The following is a 13,699-nucleotide window of genomic DNA, read 5'->3' on the forward strand; positions in this document are numbered from 1 at the left end:
ATACGATGCAAGCGTTACGGTCTCTGAGGACTTCGGAAATTTGTGGAAAAACTTATTCTGCCTGACTTTTCAAAGTGACCAACTTGTGCTTGCGAAGTTCAGTTCCTTTGGGAAATTCCTGGTCGATGTTAACATGGAGTGAGCTGAAATTGCGCTGAAGATTTGACGCTTTGAAATGCGCTAATGACTCCTGGCATATAAGGCAGAACTGCTTGCCATTACGCTCAACAAAAAAATAAAAACTCTCCCATTCTGTTAAAATGTCCTGTGTTCAACTTCATATTTTCGTTTGGCTGTGCATTTTTCCCTGCCATTTTGAAGGCGAACTTGACACAAATTGTTTACTGAAAAGATCTTGTCCCTACTGGGAAACTGCGGTATTTTCATCTAACGCGCATGCGAGTTTGGCGAAAGTACCGTATTGAACTCAAGCGAAGCGAACACGCACATTAAAAAAAAACCAAACCTCGATATGAACGTTATAGTGATGTGATCGGCAGTTCTTTTGAATGTACTGAATCACTAGAATCAGTTCATTAAAAGGATTCGTTCAAAAGATTCGTTCAGTTCGTTCGTTCACCAAATCACTAACTCAGTGCTTATGGAGCCCTGACTGCAATTTCATCTACTTCCTGAACGCAGCCAAACAATCTGTTATTAGGCTTAATGATGCAGACCTGAGGTTCACATTCACTGCACTTCAGGGACAATGCAAAAAAATAAAAAGGACGCCCGGTGCGTTCATGGACAAGGACCAGTACACAGACATTCGTGAGAAATTCCGCAAATAGAGAAGATTGTTTAGATTAGAGAGTGCTCACAGCCGAACATGAATCCTCGTTCACTGAACAAATCTGTGTCTCGCGAATCACCGGATGTGAATCCTCGTTGTCTGAACGAATCCCTGTCTCCCGAATCAGTAACAGCCTAACGTGACAAACTCCCCTTGTGTGTAGACGTTCACAAACAAACATTGCAGCTGTAGTAGAGATTCTGTTACTTTTAAAAACCCTTTGTGTGCGTTTCAAGCCTGTCCAATAAACAAATAAAGTGTGACTAAATTGTAAATTATTTTTTATCTCACTGAAATAAAAATAAAATAAAACAAAAATACTACTACTACTACTATGTAATATAAGCTTAAATGCAATCAACAATACAAATAAAAAGGCTTCGTTTAAGTTTAGTACAAAAACAAATATTAAATTAAGACATGCCAACATAAAAAATAAATGTAGCAAAGTCCCTCCCTCCGCCCCAACGAGTAGCTAGCTCCGTCGTTCTCTGACGCCGAGGGTTCAGCGAGTCATAGAATCCCTCCCTCTGGCACGGTCGCGGCTGAATTCAACTGAACGGAGAAAGGAACGAATCAGTTCATGAAATGATTCGCTTCAGTACATTCACTCAAAAGATTAGTTAGTTCGTTCGCGAACGACACAACACTAGAATGTTAGAGCCGCATGAAACCAGGCAAGAGCCGCATGCGGCTTGGGAGCCGCGGGTTGGCCTGGATTAGATGAAAGCTCTAACATGTATGTACAATCATGGAAGCAGTGCAAGCAAGAAGAAAGCTATTGAATGAAGAGAAACGACTATGAGGAATAATTTGATACATATTTATGAAAAATAGACCAATTCAAAAAAAAAATTAATGAATTAAATTAAAATTAAAAAACAATTTCTGAATAAGGCCCATCAGGGCCAGCAAGGCCTTCTCTGCTGGCCCTGCACATAATTGAAAGAATGAAGAGAGATGGCCTTCTAGTATCAAAAGAAAAGTGTAAAAATGTATTTTAAGACAACATTAAAGGAAGCAAGAAGGGCTTCTTTTTCTTATATTGAACCAATTTAACCGACATATTTTATATCAGATTTTGGATAACATTTTTAATTACAAAAAAAAATGCCTCTGATGCTACTCCTGAATACAGAAAACACCACAAAAACAGACCAAGATATACGGCAACATATAACAACCCAGCATAATAAAATTGACAGTATTACTAATTATTTAACTAATTTTGTTATCATGATGCGGAAGCCAAGTGCCTAGCAGACACAACTTACTAGTAGAAAAAAATAAGTCCAATTAATACCATAACAAATATACTAAAAAAGGAAACGTGAGACAGTATCTGTAAATGTCAGAAACTTCAAAAACCCAAGCGTCCAACAAACTGGGGACTAAAACAAGAAAAAAGGGAGGGAACAGGGAACTTGGAAACAGAAAAGAAAAAGGTAAGAACACACAAGAGACTAACAAAAGAACTCAGGCACAGGGGCAAAAGATTAAAATACAAAAAGGTCCAAAACAGGATTATGAAAAATTAGATTTGAAAACAATGCCAGTGCAGGAAAATAATTGATCAATGCTGTTGGAAACATCTCAAGGTTCTACAGCCAGTGTCTACTGTTGTATACCGCAAAAGTCAATTTTAGGTCCAATTTTATTTAGTATTTATGTGCTTCCACTTATATATGATATATTTGTACCTGTTAAAATGTCTCTCATAATTTTTATGCGGAACGACACACGGGTATATGTTTCACTCTGAGAATTTCAATGCATAGCTGCTGTTTTACCTTGTTTGTCTTAGCAGATTTAGAGTTGGTCTGAGTCATCCGTTATCTGTGAGTTCTAGATATATCCTTACACAGACGTGGCATAATCATCCACATTGATAAGCTGGTCAGCTTTAGCTATCAGTGTGTTTGAAAGAATCATGCTGATGGTGGTGAGGTTCATGGTTGGTGAGGCAGTGACTCCTTTAGTGTCAGTTTTACAAGTATATAAACCAAAAAGGGTGACTTATTAAATTGGCCAATGGTTATATATATCTCAACAGCATTCTTTACCCACACATGCAAGCACATACATGGGTGAAATTTTTTAAAGACGATTTCAATTATTTTATGAGACTGATGTCCTCACCTCCATGCCAGTTATAGCATAAATCTTTCTTCTTTGACAAAATCATATGACTAAGATGGTTTTAAAAAATATGATTTAATTCGTAATTTCTCCAAAAGTCTTTATTGAATTGTTGTTATGTTTTTGTGGGATGTTGGTCTACATTGTCTGGATCTTTGGCAGTATTCGATTGTGGATAAATATTGATTTATAGCTTCATAAACTTGTCATCTTTGACATTGACATAAGAGTCATAGCTGAAACATTATGTTTTAATTATCAATTTATTTAAAATTCTATATTCAAAATCTTTAACCTCCCGTATTTGATGATCTGAGACCTTTCAATTAGCTGAAAATCTAAATCTAAATCCGTTTTAAACAATCAATAGATATAGAAAAAAAATGAATGAGCTGATGCATTTTTAAAAAAAAGGTTAGTAAACGTGGATTTTAAACAGTTTAGAGTACGACCAACATAGAATAAATATTAGAAGGAAGACGCAGCTGATTCAATGCTCTTAATTTGAAAGCCAAAGGTTTATTTCCTCCTTCTAAGGGTAATAAATCCACAAACTGGTAATAAAATTGTGGGAGAATTGTTTTCATGTTACCTTGATTAAAGTCACCCGCAACGATGACAACATCTTCAGGTTTTGAATTCTGCAACTTATTAATTGAATGATACATTTAGCCACATTTATGTAAGCACTAGTGGAACGTATACATGCCATATATCTATCTTCAGCACGACTGCCATGTTTGCAGGCAATGGTTATCATTAAAGGGCATTCAATGTGAAAGCCCAACTGTCTTGACCGACTTACATGTTTCAAATTTTAAAGTTTTCCTTTCCAAGATGCGGTAAGTAAGTAAGTAAGTAAGTAATATATATTTATATAGCGCTTTTCGAGACCAGGGTCACAAAGCGCTTTAACAATCAAAACAATACTCAAAACAGTACATACTTCAAAGATCAAGACAACTCAGAGAACAACACAGGAGTTCGAGAAATTCAAGGAAAAGCCTGCACAAATAGAAACGTCTTAAGATGTTTCTTAAAGGAGTCAGTAAGTCCCTCATCATGATGATGTTTTGAAGTTGTTACTTTATAAAGTTCTCCCCCGTCTAAATTCTCGAGAGGTGACGAGAGTGAAGTCCATTATGATGTAATAATACCCAAAATTGAAATATTAGTTGCCCTTTAACAGGCGTTGAAGGTTGTAATTTCTACAGTTGGACATACTGTATGTGTGTAATGATGTCGGAGCTGTGTGTGTTTTGCATGGTTATGGAGGTCCTTTTCAAAATAAACTTAGTCCTTAATCCCTAACTTTGACTACAAACTTCTACATGAGCTGTTCCTCTGATATACTTTTTATTTTGTTATCTTCAACATAATATTTGAGACTGCAAACTACTCCAAGGCACCGTATGGCCCCATGGGCTAGCAGTAGTTTCTTAGACACCTCTGAAATAACCTAATAATAAATACATTATATCAGATCATCATCAACATCAAATTTCTCTAATACACTATTAACATCTTGATTTCTTTTCTTCTGACTTGGTAATCATTGGGTAGCAAGATAGGAGTACAGCTTCTCTTTCACTCTAGCTACCACTATATCTCACAGATCTCAGCTGACATTTGTACTGAACTTTTCAAACCTGTCAGCACTTTCTTCTTTTTATCTACTTAGCTTCATCTCTCTTCTCTACGGCTTTTCCGGCATCTTAGTTTTCCTTCTGTTCCTCTAATTTCCCACATAAACCATTCTGGTGCTCACTGACAGATACTTCAGTAATGAGGTAGAGAGTTATCAATAATACCCTAATGTCTTCTCATCACCGTCACTCATGTCTCGATTACAGTGGTGGCCTTTTCATAGACATTCAAGAGGCAGGTCCTAGTTGGCGTAGAGCGACGCTGAAATCGCTCAAGTACTGGACAGGTACTAAACATTGTGTTAACTTTTATAAACATTCTTCTTTTTTATAGCGCGCAAAGCACATTGGGAGTTAAGCAGAGTATTTTAACTTTAAAGATCACATTCTAGACTTGGTCCTCTCTCAGGGTCTAACTTTTTCCATCTGGAGGTCTTAGAAATGTTTTTCTCCAACTACTTGTCTATCATTTGTGATGCTATAGTTTTTTTCTTCCTGCTGTTACATCTTAGATGGGGTTTCATCTGATAAAAGGAGGAGGCTTAGGCCTTAATTTTAACCATTTTTTACCAATGCAACCCCGTGCTGTTAGGCAAGAGTGCAGGAAGACTAAACACAGATGGAAGAAGGATATTATGGATTTGTAAAGACACATCTACAAACAGTGCTGGAAGAATTATCAAGTCATAGTGGCCAGGGCAAGAGAGATTATTCCTCACAAACGATCTCCAAGACTGGACTGTGTGTCCTGTTAAGATCACATGGAATGCGCTTTACTTGGAGTTTTTAATGACATTTGTTGAATTTATCACTATGGGAAACAATGCATACTGGTTGTCTTCCACTTTACTCCTGCCTCACGTACAGTTGATCACAACATCCCTATTTCACAGCTGGTCTGCCCTGAAATGGTTCATATCATATTTGGTGTGTAAAACTGTCAGTCTATAAATCCTCCACTAGAGGGTTCCCTACTGGTACCATTAATCTCTATTTTCTGCCTTTGGGAAACATTTTAAGAAAACACAGCACATCTATTTATTTCTATGCAGACAAATGCCAGATAAACAGTATTCCCCTTTGAAAAAGGAAAATTGTACGTTGCACGTTGCAAGGACAATGGAATGGATGGCAAGTAATCTCCTTGGTTTTAATTTACAAAAGACAGAGATCATGGTTTTTGGACCAGTTCACATAAATGAACCACTGCCTTTTCATTTGGATCCACTTGCTCATCATACCAAGTCCACAAATTCTAGATTTTGAAAATGAACAGGGATTTCAATATTGTCTTCCAAATTAGTGTGGTTATTAAAACCTGTTTTTTTTACTTGCTTCAGCTATACCATGTTAAAACTTACCAGGCAGCAACTAGAAACACTGGTCCATACTTTCATTACCTCTCGGCTAGACTAATGTATATGACTTCTTGTGGGAGTTAGCCAGTCATTGTTGTCTTGCCTGCAGCATGTACACAATTCTGCAGCACAATTGTAGTGGCTTGCACAAAAGAGATTACTCCTAAACAAGGAGAGGGTGTCTGCCCTCCAGACTGAAGCCTGTAGTTGGTTCTACAGTAGAGGGGCTTGAAAACTGAAGGTCTTTTTTAATGAAATGAATGCAGAGGACAACTTATTTATGGCCTTTTTTCTTTTTTTTTAATTACAGTAGTAAAAATGTATAATGTTTTTTTAAAGCAAGCCATTGCTCCTCATGAGTCCACTTCATTTTCTATCTTCCTTTCTATGTTCTTGTGTAGATTAAATGAGCCCAAAAAGCATGATGAACCCCTCTTTTTATCCTCGATTTCATTCTATCTTACCTCCGGCTCTCCATCTGAACATAAGCCTGAACTTCCAGTGCTAAGTTTAACTATTCTTTTTTATTCTTGCAAAAAAGCTGGAATATTGCTTTTCCATTTCATTGTAACTACAAGATCAGAGTGAAATGTAAAGCGTGTTCATAAGTAGTTTTCTTCCTTATTTAGAATACATGATGACGTTGATAATGAAATAGGTAACTTAACAAATTTCAATGGTAAAGACTTCTTCTTTAACCAGCTCTGGAGAAACTTGCTGTCTTCAGCCTCACATTGTTAAAGCCATTCCAACATCTGGGTGCATCGCTTGCTGATTTTGTTTTCAACACTGAGTCATATTAGTTCCAAAGACTCCATGTTCCCTTGAATAGGCCCCTTGAATATTAGAAAGGATAAATGAACAGATATTTGACCAAATCCCCTAAAGGTTCTTGTTAAAGCTCTATGTCTTTTCTCCATCAAAGTGTGAATGAAGAATAGACCTGATGAGAATGACATTTATCAAGGTAGACATTTGTTTCTGTGAGTACTTAATTCTCTACCAAGGTTTGGACATATTGAAAATCTTAAATCAGCTTAAGCAAGATGAAGTGGTTGTGCAATATCCTCCCTCTAATATATTTCTCCCTGCATTCAGGTCTTGGTTGCGTAGGACGAATGACGAAAATTCCTCTGGCTCCATTACAACAGCATTTGTTTGTCAATGCTCTCTCGAGTGAAAGCTTTGAAATCAATCAGAACCTTGATTGAGTGTTCATTTAAGAGGGCCGACGTACACGTCATATAATCCGCAGGCAATTAGCATACTTGGAAAAAATATATATCATGGGGATAGAAACCTGGTGCTACATGATCCACATTTATTTATTTTAATTAAGATTAACGATTGCATGCTCCAGTTTTCAGGAAGCAACGCAGGAATATGCGCACAAATTATTTTTCACATGAAAGTCTTTTTGAAAATTTCCTTGCACCATGGTTGCATAACAACCAGGTACCACGTTCAAATATACCTGTTTTCTGCATGTAATTCATAATCAACCAGAAGAAAATAAACAGATTTTTTTTTAGCTTACTGGCAAATATTGTGTTATGAGGGTGACAACTTAATTCCATATCGAGTGTTTTGCTTTCATCTTCAAACCTGATCATTGAATTAAGACTTAACTGGAACTAGAACTTCCTCCTGACTGACAAGTCAGGTTCAAAGTTAAGATTATTTATTTTAATTGTGTCTGTGATGGGAAAAATTGGTATTCCTGTTTAAAATGTTTCAGTGAAATTTGGAGGAATACTCAAAATTTCATGGGATGACTCATGTTTGTCATGGTTATTTTTTAAGGCATTTATTATCTTATTCTTTGTATACAAATGTACTCTATGAGAAATTAAAAACTGATGAATAGACCTAGTCTTTGCAAAGAATTGTTGTTTTTGATTTGCCACAAGAGAAGACTAATCTAAGGCTGCATAACAATTTTCAATTGAAACCTTGTTAAGATTTATTTTCAGATTGACATTGTTAGAGCCACAGATGTGACATTTTCTTCATCGCAAAATGTGTGAAAGATATTCAGGGGGTCAATATGGTCAATAGGTCCTTATCTCCTGATAAGAAATATGTGGGAGAAAGGTCACACAGATGGCATTTCCTGCCAGCATTGAGACGTACACATCCAGAAGAAAAATCTGAAAATGAATTTCTGAACCTGTATTTTGAAAGATATTGTTTAACTCGGTGAGAAAAAATTAAAACAAAACAAAAGTTTACTTTACTTTACGTTTCACTACTCACAAACGTTTTTTTGTGAGTAGTGCCTTGGTTTTGGTTATATTACCTTGGCTTTTTTTTCAATATGTATATGTATGGTTTTATTTAATTACATTTTTATTATTATAATTTATGGGGCTGTTACTTTCCAGGTGTGCCTTCTGACTTGGCCTAGGCCGCGGAGTAGAGGCTTTCTCTCTCTTAGCAGCTGCTGGACCTCCCAGATCATGCAGGGTTCCTTTTCGGGATAAAAACAGCCTATCCATAGGAACACTCTTCAAGATGCACTACACAGGTAGTTAACATATTAACAAAAAAACATCCATGCTGACTGTAACTGACTGTGTGGACACAGTGTTACTTATGAAAACGGCTTTATTTCCATCTGTTGTATCTTTGCATTCAGTTTGTGTCTATCCAAGTTCATATTGATCTTCTGGAAAAACTTGAAGGTGTACTTCATGTTTTAGGGAAAGGCTAGATCAAGGGCATAAATGAGCCCAAAAAGCATGATGAACCCCATGATGACACTGCCCATTGGCCAATCACTACCCCCACATCCTCTGGCTCCTTATGTCCATCTTTTCGTATTGTGTAAAGCCCCTTCTCTGCATCCTCTGCTGCAGAGGACTGAACAACAACACATAAAACAAACACAAGTAAAACGCTAAACAACAAACATAAAATCATGTACAAACTAAATAAATGAAGTAACTACATATTGCAGTTTGGAGCAAGAGTTTCCTTGGTCCAAAGGGAGGTGATAATTTGACTAAAGCCTTCACCATTTAATGATATCTGGCCATGGTTAGTGATGGTGGTGTTTCAGGCTTTTAAAGAAAGCGTAACTAACCCTCAGAGGTCACTGACAGAACAAGGAAAGAGGAGGAGCCGTGACTGGGTGGAGCGTAGATGTGTGACAAATTTCTTGACATGACAATAAAAGAGATAAAAGAGAAATGGATGGTGACACAAACTCTCAGGTCACCTATTCCAACAACTTCTCAGAGATGGAGGTTTTCACCACCAGAATTTGTGTGATATTATCCAGAAATAGGCACATTCTTATGAGGGAGAAATCCTACGAACCACGGGCCGCTCTGAGCTGGTGCACAGCAGACTTAACATGCACTCACTCGTCATTTATAAAATTAATGCATTCATTAACAAGTTCTTTGTTAAAGGGTTGAATCCTGGTGCCACCGCTAGTTAGTTGGGACCCCGGAAACCTGTGGCTTATATTCAAGTGTGGCCTATATATGTACAATATTAATTTTCTTTTAAAATTTAGCTGGTGTGGCTTATAGTTAGGTGCACTTAACAGTCCAAAATGTACGGTATAAAACTTGACCACACACAAACATTTACTTACTTCACTCTGTTAAAATCAGTTTTTCAGTTTTCAGTTCTGACTGTTAAGCAATTATCTCGTTCTTAAAGCTCTAACAGTTTCACCTTACGGTGTAGAGGAATGTAATTAGCTTCATTATTTTTTAGGGTTCTCGATATTAGCCGCACCTTATCTTGGCCTTCCCCTTTCTGTTTCAAGGAGTTTAAACTTGGGGTTGGCCGAGTCTCCCAAGCTTTGTTTGTTAATTCTGCATTTTATATTTCAGTGACAGTTTCCAATCCCCAAAATCCTGTCTTGGATCTAGATGCCCCAAACAAGGATGGGTCCTTTCAAAGCTGCTGTTGCCTCTTCACACTAATAGTCTTTTGTTTTTTTTGTGTATTTCATCATTCCTTGAGCTATTCCATCAAGGTTGAAACATTTTAGTTTGAGGCCAGGGTGGAAGTATGTTCCATTTGACCTGAACTCAATATTATTTCGCTGTATCTCAAATTCAGCCTCACAGGTGAATTTAGGGACCACAAAGACTGGGGGCCAGGAGGACAATTCTGAGCAGTGAAAATTTTGGGATGAATGCTGGGTCGATGTGTACAGCATATGCTTGCTGCTTGATGAGACCAGTGATGAAGAAGAAAAGGTTCCAGCATTTGAGCTTGTGGCCCCATCAGATGGTTCTACTGGGTACAAATGGATGTAGGGTTCCACTGGTGACTTGAGAGACATGAACTTTAAGTATGCTCTTATTTTGGATATCAGTAAAAAATAGTAGTAAAAAATCCATATATGTAACAAAAGTCCTCATGCAATTGAAAGCATGTCTTTACGAGATAATGTCGTTTGTACACTGTTTCTGTAATACCAGAAACTGCTTGCAATATTCTTGAGTCAGATCCATCATCAAAGATGACCCGTAGAACAGCTGGATGTGCCATTGTGTAACACCTTTAAACGTGATCTAAACCAACAGAGAAGTAGAACAAATGGAAAACATGAACATAAGTGAAAAGCAAGTTGGTCCTGTAGCTTGTGAGGGGCTTCATCAGGCCAGATTGTTATCGTTTTTGTGGTGAGGGGCATATGCAGGAATTAACAGCAGACACAGAGAGTCAGTCTGGACCAGGTGAGGTAATGGTTTAGCTCTGTAGCAAGCATGGTGTTGGAGCAGACCTCCGAGCTAACCATGTTAAACTTTGATCTTTATTTTTAAGCTGTAGATTGTATCATTTTGCACTCTCTTTTTATTGCACTTTGTTCTTGTTCTTGTTTCTATCGGCCATGCTGTGTATGCTGGAAAAACAATTCTTCTCATTGAGGCTTCAACACAAGATGGAAGGTATACGCTTTAAGATACATGGATGTTTTAAGTGGGCCATTTTGGACGAAGATGAAGACCACTGAGTTCAAGTCAAGTGAAATTAGTTTTATTTTTGGAACTATCGCTTTAAAGGGCAACTAATGTGTTGATTTAAGTGTCTGTTAAATCACAACGATGAAAAATAGCAAATTTAAAAAGCCTGGCTGAGAATTCTGAACTAAACAAGTTTGTGTATTGTTATTAATGTAAATATAAATAACCCTTCAGAGTCACATAGTGCTTTACATAAGAAAGGGAAAAACAACCATGACTCATTTAAACAACAGCAGTAAATATAAAGTACAAAACATTGTTAGGATAATTTATCAATGCTTAAAGTGATAGTTCACACAATATTCAAATGTCATTCTTCCCATCCCATCACTTTTGTTATCCATGCATTTGAGTTATTCTAGCAGAGGCTAGCTGATAAATTCTTCATTTATACGGTCTAGACAGAGGCATAATCAATTGCTTAGAATCTTTGTTTCCCAGAGTCTTACTTGATACCAATATCCTCTCAGTTTATAATTAATGTGTTCAAAGTTTGATGTTCTGAATATATCTGTAGGTCATTTTTCACCAATAACTTTTGTTTGGGAATATTCATGGGTTACATTTTGAATGACGAGTGTGAAAAATGCTTGTTTTGATTTCGAAAACAGCTGTTGAAAATAATTAATGAGTATTTAATTAAAATGTATTTGATTTTAGTTAATTCATTTTCAAAATGTAATTCTATTAAGATTATCATGGCGATCTTATAAAATGTGTTTAACATTCTGTTTAACCCCCGGTAGTCTATACAGGGTCTCAGGGACTTGTCCTTCTTACTAATAAAAAAGAACCGTGCACCAAGAGGCGAAGAAGAGGGGCGAATTAAACTGGCGGTCAGTGACTCCCCGATATAAGTGTCGATGGCCTGACGCTCCGGACGAGAAACCTTGTACAGTCGACTACAGGGAAGTGGGGAACCAGGAAGTAGGTCGATGGCGCAGTCATAGGGACGGTGCGGTGGTAGGGATAGCGCCCTCTCTTTGCTAAAAACCTCACCCAAACTGTGATACTCCGGAGGAACGGAGGAAAGATCAGGAGGGGGAGAAATGGGAAGTGGAGGACGAGAGGTAGTGGGTGCAGACCGGAGACACTGTGAACAATGAGGGCTCCAACCAAGTACCGTGGAGTTCACCCAATCCAAGTGAGGATTATGGATACGAAGCCAGGGGAGACCGAGAACTATAGGAGAAGAAGGAGATGAAATGAGAAGAAAACAAATTACCTCAGAGTGGTTACCCGAAATAGTGAGGGAAAGGGGAGTGGTCTGGTGAGTCACGTCGAGGAGCGGTCGGCCATCTATGGCGCAGACCGGGCGGGGAACGTCCTGTCTAACCAGGGGAATGTTAAGGGAAAGGGCGAAGTCTCGGTCAATGAAGTTGTCGTCAGCGCCAGAGTCGATCAGAACAGCTTCAGCAGTCGAAGTCATGTCAACAGTCAATAGTCCAGGTAGAATGATCCGGTGAGTGGGGTCATAAGAAGAGCGGGTGTGTCCCACCCGAGCACTAACCTTAGGGTGACTCTGGCAGCCACGTAGTAGGTGACCAGGCTCTCCACAGTACAAGCACAGTCCCCTCGTGAGCCTGTGGGAGCGCTGTTCGGGAGACAAACGTGTACGACCCAGCTGCATCGGCTCGTCGGGTGGCGGTGTCGGAGTCGCAGGAGTCAACTGAGGAGCTGGTCGGTCAAAGATGGAAAGAGAAGGAGAGAAAACGTCCTTGCCACGTTCCCTGCGGCGTTCCCTCAACCTATTATCGATCTTGATGGCTAGGCTGATAAGAGCCTCTAACCCCTCTGGTTCATCCCGTGTGGCGAGTTGATCCCTGACGGAGCTACTTAACCCCTGGGTAAACGCGGTTATAAGTGCGGGCTCATTCCAACCACTCTCGGCGGCTAATATACGGAAATCTACAGAGTAATGCCCCACAGACTCTTCTCCCTGTCTTAACCTAAGTAACTTGCGAGAGGACACAGCGGGAGAGCGATGTGGCAGGTCGAAAACCCGGCGCATCTCGTCAGTAAAACCGTCATAATTCGCTAGAGCCGGAGAGTTAGACTCCCACAGAGAAGTAGCTCAGTCCGCTGCTCTACCCCGGAGGAGATTTATCAGATACGCGACCCGTGGAAAACGAGGAGGGCTGCTGGCTAAACACTAACTGGATCTGGAGTAAAAAACGTGCACAACCACCCACTTCTCCACTATAATGTTCCGGCGTGGGTATCGTGGGTTCGCGTAGAGCCGGCAGTCTTTCAGGTTGAGCAGGAGCGGAGACAGGCTGTGCGCGCACAGAGGCTGCGGCGGCTGCAACAGGTGCGGGAGGGGCCAAACGAAGAGTCAGTTCACCCACAGCGGCGGACAGCTGGACGAGCGCTGCGTGACTGTCCCGTGTCACTTCTTCGAGAGAGCAAAGTCTGGTTCCTTGAGAACCGAGGGCTCGGCTGAGCTCCTTAACTTCCGCTGGGTCCATCTGGTGGCCAGATTATTCTGTCACGAGTGGAACACGGCAGGAGACTCAGATGCAGAAGTGAGCAATAATCCTCAAACAGTTCAAACACAAAGTCTTTTAATAATCCACACGGTCGGAACGGACTGGAACAAAAACAGAACAGGCGCTCGGGACGGAGGCCGGACGCGGCAGGAGATCGGGGTCTCAAAACAGCAACTAAAAAACAAGGGGAAAAAGACTCACGTGAGTAACAGAAATCGCTGACAACGTCAGGGGTCTTCGCAAGACAGTTCAATAACAAGCGGGCGCGGAGCGAGATCTAAGA

The sequence above is a fragment of the Callionymus lyra genome, chromosome 8 (genome assembly GCF_982586985.1).
Source record: "Callionymus lyra chromosome 8, fCalLyr1.hap1.1, whole genome shotgun sequence".
NCBI lineage: Eukaryota > Metazoa > Chordata > Actinopteri > Syngnathiformes > Callionymidae > Callionymus > Callionymus lyra.